The 15,744-nt window shown below is 42.8% G+C and overlaps 1 pseudogene; it reads right to left on the reverse strand.

Annotated features, from left to right (window-relative positions):
• Positions 1–6,115: 6,115 nt before the first annotated feature.
• LOC116151858 (profilin-1-like) lies at positions 6,116–12,632 on the reverse strand (annotated as a pseudogene).
• Between the last annotated feature and the right edge of the window lie 3,112 nt (positions 12,633–15,744).

Below are 15,744 nucleotides of genomic sequence, written 5' to 3' on the forward strand. Positions count from 1 at the left end.
GCCTGTTCCTGAGTCTGTGATATATTATCCCTCAAGGAGACCAGCCAGCCATTTGCTGTCAGATTAACTTTATTGGATCCCTTCCACTCTAGAGATGGCAACAGTTCATCCTTGCTAGAATTTAAACCTACAATGGTAATGCATTTTAATTCTCTGCCAGCAAAGCCTCCACCAGCACCATGAATTTGGGGCTTACAAAATGCCTTATTTATTGGCACAACATGCTCTACAACACTGTGTTTGAGGGATTAATTTATGACAAAAGTTGTGAAACCAGGGGTGCATGAGCACAGATTCCACTGGGATTACCATCTGTCTCATCACCTAGAAGGAGTTGATCTGATATAGTGGTTGGATGAGCTGTTGATGGCTCAGCTCAAGTTTCAGGTTGGGGAAAGTGTGTGCTATGTGTGCTGTATCGATGGCTGACATATGGTGCTGTCCTGTCAGGAACCAAGACGTGAGAGTACAAATGGCCCCATTTACCATTACTCCTATTGACTCACTTTCAAAGTTTATGCTTCCTGTGTCTGAAGCTTTAGGCTCTACTGGATTGGAGATCTTGGTTCCCAAGAAGGAAAACACTTCCACCAGAGGACAACATAAGCATTCCACAGGAACTGACTATCATCTAGCCACTTTGGGCTCCTGATTCCAGTGATTGGCCTTCTCATTCCTGGATCATCAAACAAAAGAGAATTAATATGTTAATATATTTTCAAGATTAACTTGCCCTTAGTAACGTGAAGAACCTGGGTCACTGCTGTATAGTGGAGGCAGGAAGGAATAGTCACAAACTTCACTGATGCATCACCTGGTGTTTTGTGACAAGTGATAATGGTATCTTGGCATTTACAGCAACTATGTCCTCATGGAGGTAAAGCAAATCAAACCTAGATGAAGAAGGTCTGGCTCACTCTACCAGGCAGGCAACCTTAGATCAGCTGAGACACTGGTCAAAGATGAGAGAAATTTAGAATTAGTGGTGGGGAGGAGAGATGCTGACTCTCAGCAAGGCTTTGGGAGCAGCTGTAGCCACCAGGATATTCCACAAACCCTCTTATAGAGATTGCAGCTGGCCAGCACCTGGAAGGAGACTCAGGGGCAGATTAGAGTTAAGGGAGAGAAAAGGTGGGTCTGAGGAGTCCTAAGGCTCTAGTGCACCAGCACCCACTCTGAGCATCACTTAGCACCCTCCTGGCCCCGTGTCCTACTGCAGGCACCTGTCCTACTACCAGTTCTTGGAGACTTTGACCAGCTTCCTGCAGGTGAAACTGGGGAGTCTCTTACTCTGGCTAAGGCGTGAGCCTCTCCTTTCCTTTCCTGGAAGCTTTCTGACAAGAAATGCAGGATGCGGAATGTGCAGCCTACAAGTGCTTATGTGATAGTCAAAGTCCAAGGGCCACTAAATCCATGGCAGGTGGAAGCCTGTGGGAAAAGCCTTCTCTTCATTTCCTGGCTTTCATGAGGCCTCCCAGAAAGCCTGTGGACTCCAGCACAGGTCGGCCATGGTCATTGTGATAACATATCCATACTTCAGCATTTCCTTCTTCCCTGTTTTCACCGCCTTGTTCATTATTCCTACTCTATGGGTCACATTCCCAGATAAATTCCCTGTGAGGAGGCCTTTTTGGGAGGAATTCATGTCAAGACAGTAGTCTTATTAACTAAGTTGAAGTAATGAATTCAAATAATTCAGATCTTAATATATAATTTTGCTGCCTTATTCATATGTACAGGATTTAGGAAAAATGATGGTTTTGTAAATTAAAATAATTGTTTCAACTTAGCCAAACTTTATTCAATTTCCATTTGAAAGCTAGTAGTTGCAGGAGTAAGTTGTTATATCAATAAAATGTTCATTTTACTGTATGTAATGTGCACACATACACTTTGAGATTTATACACTGTGAATAAGAGGGAATTCTTATGCTTCGAAGTAGTATGAAATTGTCCAACACTCTTTCTATATTGTTGAATAATTAATACCGTTACATTCTCAAGGTAAATAAATATGAAAAGAAGGGAAATGATCTTCAGTAACAAGGTAAATGGAATTTGTGGCATTATTTCTGTTGATATTTGTAATGTCAATTTACATTTCCACCATCAGAGGTCATGAAAGAAAAATGGTGAAAAGAAAATTTGAGCTTTGTTGAAAAAGCTGAAGTTTGAAATCTGAACTGTAACATTCTTAGTTTTTTTTTTTTGGTTTTTTGTTTGTTTGTTTGTTTTTTACAAAGGAAGAGCCACAGTCTACTTAATTTTATATGTAAAGGAAGAAAAATAATTTTTAATAATAAACTTAACTGATAGATTACAAAAACATGAGGTTCTTATTTGACTTTGGTTCTTTCAAATTTTAGTTTAAGAATAAAATTGTAAATGCAAAACGGTGACTGCTTGTCTTGGGAATATATAATATTTATTTCAGCTGGGTTTGTGGGTCTGTAATTGATGGAAATTATCCCACTTATTAAAAAAGAAAGGAAATAAATACAATTAATACTTAGAAATATTTAGGAATACACTTCTTTGTGAAAATAATATCCACTTCATAAAGCATAATAAAGTGTGTCTCAAAGTTTTCATTTGAGAAACTGACAATGCAAAGTGTATCAAATATCTTATTGATAATAAATTTTAATATAAGTGTCTAGTATTGATATATATTTTGTTATTGGTAGCATGTGTTGATTTAAAACCTTTCTTGCTCTAAGTAAATTATTAGAAATTAAAAAGTAACAGTGAGTTAAAATCATTATTTGAGTTTAAAAAAAAGCACAGAAGTCATCACTTGTCATGACACATTTTGGGAGATAGTAATAATTTTAAAAACCTTCTTATAAAATGAAAATAATATGTTTGCATTATCATAGTTTCATATGTTTTCAAAAACTCTGTGACACATTAAATAAGGAAGTCACAAGAAGACAACTGCTGTGTGAATTTACTTGTATGAGGTATCTGGAGTAGACAGAGTCATAGAGACAGAAAGGAAAATGGTGGGTCTGTGCATTATTTACTGGGTATGGGATTTCAGTTTTGCAAGATTTGAAAAGAGTTCTGAAGATTCTACAACAATGTACTTGTTCTTAACATTGCTAATCTGTACACCTAAAATGGTTAAGATAGTGAATTTTATGTTATGAGTATTTTACCACTATTTTTTTAAATGGGAGATAAAAAATACTGTGCATATAAATTGACATCAGACAATCAAAATCCTGGTAGGGGGAAATTGTATTTGACTTACACAAGAAATTTAGATTAAAATGTGACACCATCTACCCAAGATTCCTCATTGATCCAACAAGTGTAACAAAAGAATCCACACCATATTGTCATGAGGAATAAATGAATTAAAACATTTAAAACTGCTCATCGGTGACTGTACATCACAATGCTCAATGCCCGTTAGCTCTCGTGTTGTTGTTGTGAAACACGTCCTCGTATGCTGCGCCTAGTACCCAGATTTAATACCTATTATTATCATCATTATTAGTTGTTCTATTTTCCAATCTAGTGTATAAAAAGACACTTTTCGTATGTATCTTGGAAGCCCAGGGAAGTCACAACCATCAAAAAGCCTTAAAAGTAATAAAAACAGAAGTCTTTATCTCAAAGAAGAATTCATTTTTGTGGGCTATTTGTTTAAACAGCCAAAACTTAGTCTTCACTAATGTCCGTACAGGTGTCCCTCCCCTTGCTTGTCCTCTTTTATTGAATCAGTTCTATCTTATTGGGTTTAAATAAAGTTCTGGCAGCACCCATACTGCTTACATGTGCAGCCTGCTTCTGTCTGAAGTTGTTCTCCGTGTTACAGGCAATGACCGTGGGGGTGCAGTGGATGAGGAGGCCGATTAGCATCTGGGGCTTCAGAAATTTTCACCACAGATTTCACTTTAATTCATGCTCCTTTCTTGATAAGAGTCACTATTCTAAAGTCATTCTTTGTTGTTGTTGTTGTTGTTGTTGTTTTAATTTTACTTTTAGATTTTTTTGTTGCTCTCACTTGTTTATTTCTTTAGTAAATTTAAGGTCCATCAATTTTAACATAAAAACAGATTCTGCTACTTCTGTGAATACTGATGTGTTCTGTTAGTTGAGAAATATTTTATCTTGGTTTGTTTTAGGTTATAAAATCAATTTGAAGAGGAAAAATATAAATTAATATTTGATATGAAATGGGAGAAAACTTTATTTTCTTGAAGTCCTTCTTTGAAGACTCCTTTATCCAGAAAGTCAAAGAACACATGGCATTTTCTAGTCTCCACATAAATCTCACTGATGGGAAACAAGATTTCTTTGAAAGAAGAAGACAGTATAAAGAGACTGTTTCTACAATTCCACCAAAACTTTCACCAATGCTTCCCAAAAACTTCCAAAAGGAATTTCAGCTCCCTCCCCTCCCTTGTTTGCCCTCTGCAGGATGTTTTAATGAGCAGTGAGCTGGTTCTCATGGTGAAAGACAAAGGAAGAAAAATCCTGAATAGCCTGCCATCTGCATTGTTCCACATTCGATAATTAGGGACATTAAGAGTAGCGTTAGTTCTGTAACACCACTGCCTTATGGAAGGAATCCATTTACATTTGGGAAAACTACAAAAGGGACAAAAGAACATCCAATTCAACTTTATTTCATGCTCATATCCCCAAGCCTTCAGTGTCTTCTTATGCTGTAAGTTGGAAATGCCAGCTCTTCTTTGCTTCTATTTCTAGTAGAGAATTCATTTTTTCAGTATTTATGTATTTACTTACATGCTTACTTACTTGTTGAATACCTGCTCTTTCTCTTTCTCCTGCTAGATCATAAATTCTTTCAGGGTGGGTGTTGTGTTTTCAGTTTTCTCTGTAAGACCCATGTTTTGCACTAGTCAGTGTTACATAGCTAGTTGTTGAAACCATTGGCTTTAATGTTTCAGTTACACTTTATTATCTCATGGTTTAAGTTATAAGTTAAAACATTTCTAAAATGATTGTTCTATGCATGGGGTAATGGTGTCCCACTCCCCCACTAACCTACCACTATGTATTGGGGAGAGAGAGAGTCGTTTGGCCTGAGCCTGGGAAGCCACATTATTTCTAGGTGGGAGGAATCACAATCACAATCTAAATGCGGTGATGATCCATTATGACTTTCTCTAACTTCAGAGAGAGCCATGAAAACCAAATGTCTAGGGGGAGCACAGTGAGACACGTGGGAACTGTAGCATCATTTCCATCAGCTCAGCAGCTGCTCAGAGTCAACCCACATTTCTCCACCATCCCAGGGTCTAGTAAATGGATGGATGAGTTGCTTCTCATTATGGATAAATATCGCACCAAAGGGAAATGGTTCTCATTTTATGTCTTAATTCTCAAAGGTTCAGAATAAATTAATAATATTGACTAATTGCTTACTATTTCACAATAGGGTGAAATAGTAAGCAATTAGTCTTCTAGACTAATCAGAATTAGAAAGACCATTGGTGATGACCTATGTGATAAGGTACCTGTCCCAATATCTTTGAGAAGTCTGAAGAAGATTTGCAATTTTCACCACATTTTTTTTTCATAAATTAAATTAACAAGGTAAAGAAACTGTCTTCAGGAGTTTAATTTCCTACCTCTTATAAAAAATAAACGCATTTAGGCTGTTCACCCACTCTGAAAAGCTATTTTTTAAACATAAGTAAACATTCAGGATTAATGCTCCCCTCCCCGTGTCCCCACTGGGAAGAGAGGAGATAATGATTTATTTTGCTTAAAAAAAGAGAATAAAATCCATGAGATTATGACCGCCATATTTCAAGGTTGTTTCCGATTTCTTGATACTATTATAAAAGAGATACATTTGAGTTAATTTTAATTGAAATTGAGTCTTTTATCTAAAAATATGTAACATGGAGACTGCAAGAAATAAAGAAGTAAAGTCATATATTAACAAAAATGTACATTTTGTGTAAATCTAAGAAGAAACCTTAGGCTTATTAGGGGGACTTTCATGGCAGACCCAGCTATGACTTTAAGCTTGGAGGTAGACCCTATATAGAGCTTGGAAATGCCACCATCACAAATATACTTTGAACCCAAACATCAAGGAATATGGAAGTTGAATGGCCAGAGATGTCTGTCATCCTGGAGGAGAAATTTGGATGGTCTGAGAACTCCCAGTCCTGTGCAGCAGAGCCACAGGTAAGGAAATCACAAGAGTGGGGAGGCAGGGCTGGCAGGGTCAGCAGGCAATTGAATGGAAAGCAACTTGGGGGAAGGCTACTGAAAAGGTAGAATCTGACATTAAAAGAGAATTATATATTTTTGTCTCAGATCAGCAGTCTTTTTTTTTTTTTTTTTTTGGTAGAATATTTTTTTATTCAGGAAAAATACACAAAAAAACAAAAAAGTTATCCAACCACACACAGGAAGGGTATGAGAAGAGGGAGGTGTCCATCCAGCCCTGGCCTCTGACCATGTGGTTTGGGCAGCAAAAAGGGATGTGGGGTAATGGTCCCAAAAATAAAAATGGTGTATGTGGGGGGGAAGGAGAGGGTGCAAAATCAGTGGGGAGCAGTAGGGGGAAGGGACAGATGAGGTCAGTACTGTGAACACCACAGGAGGGAGCCATTTTATAACATTTCTCGTTGATCATACCACCGTGGGCACCTTCTTTGCCCATCAGCAGGACTAGCGTCTTGGCAGTCACGGTGACCATGATGTTGAAGGAGAGTGCGCCACCTGTGATCTTGGTACAAAGATCCATGGGAAATTCCCCATCCTGCAGCAGTGAGTCCCGGATCACAGAACATTTCTGGCCCCCAAGCCTTAGCCCACTCATGAAAAATCTTGACCAGTCTGTCAATCAGGAAACCAACCTCAGCTGGTGTGATGCTAGCAAAGGTTTTCCTGGGGTGGCGGCGCAGATGTGGGGCGAGTCCTTAGAGCCCACCATGGCCGCATCCTGACAGGTCCTGTCCACGAGCAGGTTGTGGATGTAGGTGTTCCCCGCCTGCTGCTGGGGCCGCAAGCGGAGCTCGGGAGGCCTCGGGCTGGTGGGCGGGGGGAGGCGGATAGCTCGGGGCACGGGATGCCCACTGGACGGCGGCTCTGCGAGCTGTCCCAACAGCCTTCTATGGTCTGGATCATATAACCAGAATATACTGCAAAACTGGAGTTTACATTTTGAGTTCTGGCAACTCTTCAAGAACAAAAGGCGAGTTTATTTTTGGTTTCTTTTGTATTTTGAAAAGCTCTCTAGTCTTTAAAGATTGAAATCTCTGGGTTATATATATATATACATGTAATCCCCCAAAAACAGTCTGCGGTCTCAGGTGCACCCTTTGGTCAGCGGTGGACACAGGCGGGGGTTGGGGGTTTCTCAAGGCCTGGAGGGCGTCCGCATGGACTTTACTGGGGTCAGGTGGACCAGAAACACTAGGGAGCAGCTGGATAAGAGCTGGGCAGGTTCCAGGAGGTCACTTCTGGGAGAAAGGATGGGCGCCCCTCGTAGTATTTTGATGGCCCAGCCCTGCCACTGGTCCACTCTGGTCCATGGAAGGACAAGAAAGGAGGGGAAGAGGCTGATGTTTGGTAAGTGAGAAAGTTCCTGAAGACCGAGGCAGGATTTGTCAGCTCAGGCCTCGGCTGCCCCATCCGGTGGTGATTGTGTCACTGGAGGGGCAGCCCAGAGCCACAAAACTGTCTTCCCCGCAGAGCCCTGAGGAGGGCTGATGTTCCCCTGCCTTCGGTGAGGGCCGAGTGTCTGGGTTTGATTACAAAGTTGCTGCAGATTGGATAATCTCTGGTTCCTTTGTGTGAATGTGCCCGGCCCTCCTAAGAGGGAAAAGCGCGGTGCACTTCAAAAGATACTGAAGGTGTTCACACCAGTATAAGAAATCTGTTGCTGTTAAATGAAACCAAAAGGAAAAGGCAAACTGTAGCAGAAGAAGCCTTTCCAAATACAGTTATTAGAAAGGAAGAAGGAAAGGAGGAGGGGAAGGAGGGCGGGACGAGGGCTGCTTCCTGACCTAAGCAGAAGCCCCGCTGCTGGCTCACCCACATCTCCCGGGTCCGGGTCTCCGCCTCAGGCTCTACTTCTGTGAGGCCGTGCAGTCATTATCCTTCTTAGTTTCTTCTTAAAAGTTTTTCCCACTTGACACCTTAAAATAAATGACAAATTTAATGATGAGATGGAATTTACTGTGAGTCACTGAAGCCTTGTGGCTGCCACTGATCAGTCTGCTGGGCTCCCCGCATGGCCCAAGGGAAGGGGGAGACTCGGGCATGTGCCCTATGTGTGTGTGATGTGTGTCTGCATGTGTATGTTTGTGTGTGGGGTGTATGTGGTGTGTGTGTTTATGTAGGGTATGTATATGGTGTGTGCCATGTGTGTGTTTGTGTAGCACCCAGCAGCCTGAGTCTGCAGGGTGAAGGGCCAAGTCCCTGCTTCCTGTGGAGGAGCACAGGCCAAACACATGCCCCCACATGTGGAGACCCCTGGCGCAGAGCCTTGGACCCCAATGGGTCAGGTGGCCCTTGGCCGGTGTCACTTGAGGATTGGACACAGACAGACCCGGGGTGGCACCTGATGTTTGGATCCCAGCTTTGGTACCCAGGACACCTCCCTATGAGGGAGCTCCCATCATTTCCAGGCTCCTGGGAAGAAGGGGCCACCCCCAAGTGAAGGCCTGTGGGACAGTCATGAGGATCCTCAGAGAGGCTGAGCCAAAGATTCCAGCCCAGTTCATCTGGACCGGGGTAAAGGGGGTCTGCCTGGGTTGGGCTGGAGGGAAAGGAGGCCATAGGGCCGCCCCCTGCAGCTTCATCTGCTCTGCCCCATCAGTCCTGCCCCTCAGTGCATCACCCCCCCTTTCCTGGGCATCCCGGCCAGCCTCTAGTCCCAACCCCGTGGGCTCCAGCTCACGGAGCACCCGCCCAGCACCAGGCCGCACCCCAGGAGGGAGACGGCTCCTTACTCCAGCCCTGCAGTTGGAAGACCACTGGGAGAGGTAACCCTAATTACCCAGAGTCACAGAGCTGGTAGCTGGTGGAGCCTGCGTTCCCAACATCAGGGTTTTAACTCTTCTATTTCCTCTGTGATCACAGCGTCTAGTATTTACATGTACATGTGTTTGTGAGTTTCAGTTTCCTCATTTTTACATCTAAAATAATTATTAAATACAGTATAAACTCAACATGATTGTAATTTTAAAAGGGGATGTACAAACTATTGTATAAAAAATAGATGTGCATCCTGGGGAGTTAAACCCAATATCTTGTAATAATGTATAACGGAGTATAATCTGCAAAAACACCAAGTCATTATGCTGTACACCTGAAACTAACACATTATTGTAAATCAGCTATACTTCAATAAAAATAGAATAAAAAGAATACATATTACCTTGTTAATTAAGATATTAGGAATGTTTCAAATGGGACAGCAGAAGCTAAAGTGCTTTAAAACAAAGGTGCTGTGGCAGTGGAGAGGTGGGGGGTGTATTCATTGCTCCTCTTAGTATTTTATTGTATTTACATGATTCTTTCATTGGAGGAAATGGGATTAGTGAAAAGCCACAGGTCTTTGGTCTGGTGACACAGAGGTTGGCTGGTGACTGGAGACTGAGGTGACCTCCAGCCCTAGGAAAGTGAGAACCTTGGGTGGAGATGTCTGAGGGGGGCCCTCCTGGAAGGGGAGCCTGGGAGGCAAATGGGAAGGTTTCCATTTTTCTGTGTCCATCATTTCAGAACGTGGGGGCAATGAAGACAGTGCCCTGATCCATGGGCAGCCACAGTGCCCCTAGGGAAAGTTACTCGACAGGTCCTAAAGATGGAACACTGTATTCAGGAGGAACTCTCCAAGGGGTGACATGGCTGGGGGAACCAGGCCCAAGTCCAACTTCGGCCTAGGCCAGTGGGGTTTACAGCCCAGGAACAGGGTAGGGTCATGGATGAAGACTCACTGAGAGGAAACATCCATGGTCTGGGCTCTGGCTGGCCCTTAAGGGGTTCCTGCTGCAGGTAGGCCAGATGGTCAGATTTCTTTGGGTGGTCATATCCCAGCCCAGGGTAAGCTGACTCAGCAGGGGACTTTCCTGGGTGACATGGGCCCAGCAGGATGATGCTGAAGGTCAGATGATGGAGGTCGAGTCTGGAGGAGCCAAGGTTTTGTCAGGGAAGTGTCATGTGCCTAGTGGAGGATTTGTTTGCCTAGGAGGAAGTGCTCTCAGACTCAGACCCTGGAAGCAGGTGTTTCACACACTGCATGTATCCAGAGATGTCCTGAGGCTGTGAGTTAGAGTCTGCACTGGTGGGGGCTTTGTAAGTGGATAAGAAATCAAACTAAGGTTAGAGGCCTGGAAATTCAAGGCTCAGAGAGGGCAAGTAACTCTTCCAAGGCTTCACAGTGAATGTGTATTGCTTCTTTATACTGAAGACAAGTCTCCCATCCTCATCTCCCCTGTGAGGCGTTCCCACTACTGCTGCCCCGAAATTCCTAGCACAACACACTCAAAGGACTCCCCACGGTCAGCAGGTCAAAGAGCAGAACTCTTTATGTTTGCCAAGGACCTTGTTAATTTGAACAATACAGAAAACTACAAAAACGGAAAACAAGTTTCCCATAAATAGGCATGTCACTATTAGTAATATTTGTGTTGTTCCTTATGTTTAACTGCCGGAACGTGAGCTTGTATATATTCGCCATCATTATGCGTACATTATGATATGCTCACTGAGGTCATTGTAGGGTTTTAACATGAAAAATAAGATAAATAAATTAGAAGAAATCAATCATTTAATTTAAATGTAAATTACATCACATTGTGAAATTGTTGCAAATTCCCTCTCTGTTGCAATGTGTAAATTGTTTATATTTTATAGAGTAGCAAATTTCTTAAAAATTCAAAACAGCAAATACTTTTTGAACACCTGCATACACACTAGGTATATGCTATGTATGATTTATACATAATAGAATGTCTATGTGTCAATATTCATGTATATAACTGCATAGACCTAAGTGGAGATTTCTCACACTGTTCCTTGGGCTTAATTCCTACATGTAACCAGTGTTGAAGTTTGGTGCAAATCCTATTCGGTTTGTTTTGTTGTTGTTGTTGTTGTTTTTAAGTAGAGCTGAAATTATAATCCTGGTCAATGTGCTCCAAATTCCGTGTTCTTTCTATGAAATGAGATAATGCACATAAAATAGAAGGAATGCCTGGTATGTAGCAAGACTCAGCATTAGCTGTCATCCTGTTTCATTTCTATCAATGTTGTTAAATGGAATTAGCTGCTTAGTCAGTGAATACTTGGTGCACACGTTGTTCTCAGCACCACAGTAAGTACAGAAGGTATCTGAGAGGGTTTCAGTGACAAAGGCTATGCAATGTCATTTTCATTTTAATATATGCCTACAGTTAAGCATAGCATAGAGGCCATTGTAATATATCAGGTTATAAAGTAGATCCTAAAGGCCACATTGATCTTAAAGTTTACAGATTGCCTTCATTCTCCAAATATTACCATTGCCCCTCCCTTGATCTTGATAAAGACAGGTTGTAGGAGTATGGCAATTTCTGTGTGGGTCTTTGCTGCAGTGTGTGTAACCAGCAGCACACAGATACACCTGGATTTGTGGCCCACCTTTCCAGAAATATATGATTTCAAGTCTGGCTGCCCTCCTGTTCAGATCAACCTCTATACCAGCCCACTGGGGATGAGGAACTGTCTCCTGAGGTGGCTCAGATAGCTCTGATTGCTAGAAAGTTCCATGTGGTGGCCTTTAAATTTAATTTGGCCCGAGTAAAATCTCACTAATTTGAGCCTTCAGACAGAGATGGCACACTTGATCTTTGTTTACACAGACCTGACGCCAGAAAATTTTCAGGATTCTCATCCAATAAAGGCCATTCAGGCTAATGTTACTAGCTTCCTCCACAGAGGGCTCAGTACATGGAAGTTTCTTTAACCATGTGCTTCTAGATGCAGAGATGGGCTCTTAGGTGTAAGGGTTGTAATTCTGTGACACTGTGTTGTGAAAGGTGCACTTCTTATGAACTTTAATAAAAGCATGAGTTAATTTAATTAATAAAACTCATAAATGAGTGAATGACTAAGGTCACATTCCTAGAACTCCTGAAAACTGCTCAGAATTTCAGAATGCCTGAAGCTCTGGGACAGTCACCTGCCCCCACCCCTTGCATCAGGAAATGTGCTTTGGGTGGGTGGCCTTCCCTGCTGTGTTCTGAAAATAATGCAAAATGTTGTTTAAGTATTGTGGAATTTAGCTTTTTGATTTAGACAGCCTGGCCTTGTTCCAGATAAGATGGCCTGGATATGCAAGAGGTTACAGTTTAATTTACAAAGGAGATGTTCAAAGCACAGGAATGCAGACATGCAGACCTAAAAGATGCCAGTGATCTGGGCACAGGCCCCCTGTGCTGTGTTTGGGAGAATCAAGGGATCCACATTATTTGTTGAAGTGTTCTGAGTTGGTTTCCCATGTTTTGTTTGTAGTGACATTGAGGGGACTGCGTTTGGATCCTGGCTTTGTTTTGTAACCTCAACTTTATGGTTTTTGACTCATCAATGTTTGTGCTTGCAGTGGATTTATTTTGACAGTACCTCTGGTCCCTGGGGTACAGGCTCATCCTGTGTTGGCAGTACCTGCCCCAGCCATTGCCACGTGGACACTCAGGGTTTCCATTCCTGAAGTCTCCACAGCTCAAGCTTATTTGACCTGTTTTGAAAAGGTGTGCATATATACATATTTAACATTCTTCAGTATCCCCATGAAGAAGGAGGACTTTAATTTCTACTGGATAGAGTGTTCCTTTTTGTTCATTTCTTTTTCTTTTGCAGTGGCCCTGAGTGCCTGCACAACGTGAGTGTGTCCCACCACGCTGCTTCATGCAATCCCACGCCCACTGTACCACCGGTAGAGTGCTCCTTAGGTGGTGCTCTGTGGTTTTATATCAGTTTTTAATATTGACGTCTGGTGGATCCAGAGGTCCTGGTGATTGTCTGTGTTTATCTCATGAGCCTTATTGTTGCAGAAAGAATGGCCCCTGTCCCTGACAAGCCAAATAACACAGAGACAAGGTGTTAGAGTTTAGAAGAAAAGAGGAAGCTTTATTACTTTGCCAGGCAAAGTGGACCCACAGGAGGCTAGTGCCTTCAAAACTATGAAGACATCTTGGGGATGGAGCAGGGTGATTAGCCATAGGTTAAACAATGAAGCATTGATAACAACCAACAGGATCATTTTTTCATCAGAAGACTTAGAATGGCATCATAATGCCTCCAGGTGACCAATTCTATAGAGGCTAGTGGTTACATCTCTTTATCTTGTAAGCACTTAAGATGTGTTCTTGGTAATTTGGGCTATTTTGTAAGGTTACAGTTCCGTGACTTTCTCCCTGGAGAAGGACTCAGAGACCAAGCATGATTATGACTTTCGATTACTGGAATAAAATAGAAAGAGTAAGATCAATGGCTGTAGTTTTAACACTGGGCCTGGAACTGTGGGTAGCAACTGGTCGGTCATGTTCATTAACCATTCTAAGGGCAAGCATCAGAATAAGCATTCTGTTAACCTAAGTGCGACCATTTGATTATTCCTCCTTCATCATGACTCATTGAGAATGGAAGGTGGGGACTTCTGGGCTTCTTGCCACACTCTTGCTTTCCACCCGACATTTAAAATTTATCTTATCCCATTCAGCTCCTTGGCTCCTCCCAGGCCCTAACCCTAACCCTGCAGCCACTGAGTGTGTCCTTGGGGCTCTTGCAGGCCTCTCCCAAAGACAAACTCAGAGTCTCTACATTTTCGAGATTTGCTGCTAATCACTTCTGGAAAAAAAAAGTACATTTAATTTTTTTCCAGAGTAGTAAGGTTATAAAGCTCAAGAATGTGTTTACAGAAGCCTAAATTTCAGAATTCTTTTTATAAAACGTATTTTTAAATTCCTCAGGTAATACATATTTTGTGTGAAAACAAGCAATACTGAAATATATGGAGTAAAAGTTTCTCCGTAGATCTTAGTCTGCTGGTTGGAGGGTTTGCACATTAAAAATTTGATAGATACTAACAAATGGATGCTTTCCAAAGGTGTCATACCATTTACAGCCCACCACCACCGGCAGCCTTTGAAGGCTTCCCAGCAGGTTTCCCAACACTGGGAACGTCTTTGCAAGTGTTTATCAGTTTGATAGGTGGGAAAATAGCATTTCACGTTTGATTGTATTTCTCTGATTATAATAGAGTTGAGTATCTTTTACTATGTAATTGTTTGGCTCTTTTCTGAGACAGGAAATAAAAGTACTGGGAAGGTGTGAGGTGCTGTTACTGAGTCTAAACACGTTCTGCTCACCACATGACAGACCAATAAATGGGGAGACGAGGTGTTGGAGCAAGGAATAGCGACTTTATTTGGAAAGCCGGCCAATTGACAAGATGGCAGACTAATATCCTGGAAAACCATATTCCCCAGTCAGAATTCAGGCTCCTTTTACACTAGAAAGTGTGGGCTTTATCCAGCAGTAGTCCCAATGAGATGGAATGTATTACTCAGGACTCTGTGGAAAGTCAAGAGAGTGAGAAGGAATCAGGGACCAACTCAATTGAGCCTCTCAAATACTCTCACATTTATTGTGTAGCATGAAAGAAAAAATCACCGACAACTGTGTGAAGGATGCAGGAAATTTGCTCTTGAGCCTTGGGCTCCTAAGAAGGACATGTTCAAAGCTCCCGTCCCCCTTCCCTCTGCCCCCAGATGAATGAACACAGTCCCTGAACCCACCTGGGCTGAGCCCAGGCCACGCACACAGCCAACCGCCTGCTGTCCATCCCCAGGCTTGGCCGCATCCTCCCCTTGTCAGGTCCATGTACCCATCACCTCTGCCCTTGGGGTCTGGTTCACCATCCACACCATTAGCCTGGGACCACCCTGGTGCACAGCCTGGGCACCCTGAGCTTCTGGCTCAGAGGAGGTACAGGGCACAGGGGGAAGGGCCCCTGGGCGGGAATTTGACCTGCCTCCAGTCTTGCCTTCTGAGCCCCAGAGCCTGGACACAGGGCTGTTTGTCCGCACACTGCACCAGATCTCTGACTGGTGGCTGTCACCATGGTGACTGGAGAGTGGACCGCCCCAGCACAGATGGGGTGAAGGGTGAGGGGGTCAGCTTGGGGTAGGGGAGAGACAGGATGGAAAGGGGCAGGCTCAGCCATTCAAGGAATGCTACAGCAATTAACATTAAGATGGTGAAAGAGTCAACCCCCAGTGGGCCTTGAGGCTCAGGATAATGAGAGATTAAACTTCAAGTAGATCTTGAGCTTCATTATACACTAAGTGTAATAAACTAACATGGTAAATAACATGCCCACAGTCACCATGGAAGTCCAAAGGCTGACCACAAAAGGTCAAAGAGTGGGAAATGGTCAAATTCCTGGGAATCCCAGCCCCTTCCCCTGGCTACTTAGACCTGTCCTTCCACTTATTAGCATATGAAGCCACCAAGCCCATTAAAACCAGCAACAGGGCATCTCACGGCCGCCCCTCTCTCTCTCTTTGGAGACAGCCCACATCCTGTCTATGCAATGTGTCCCTACTTGTAATCTGAGCACGCAAACCCCACAACTCGTGAACTATCTCTGGCCTTTCTCTTGCCTTTAAATGTATCTCTCTGAATAAACTACCTTCACTCAACTGTGGCTCTCTCTTGAATGCTTTCCTGCATGAAGCCACGGACCCGCACTTGGGG

This window comes from Camelus dromedarius, unplaced genomic scaffold, assembly GCF_036321535.1.
Source record: "Camelus dromedarius isolate mCamDro1 unplaced genomic scaffold, mCamDro1.pat HAP1_SCAFFOLD_163, whole genome shotgun sequence".
NCBI lineage: Eukaryota > Metazoa > Chordata > Mammalia > Artiodactyla > Camelidae > Camelus > Camelus dromedarius.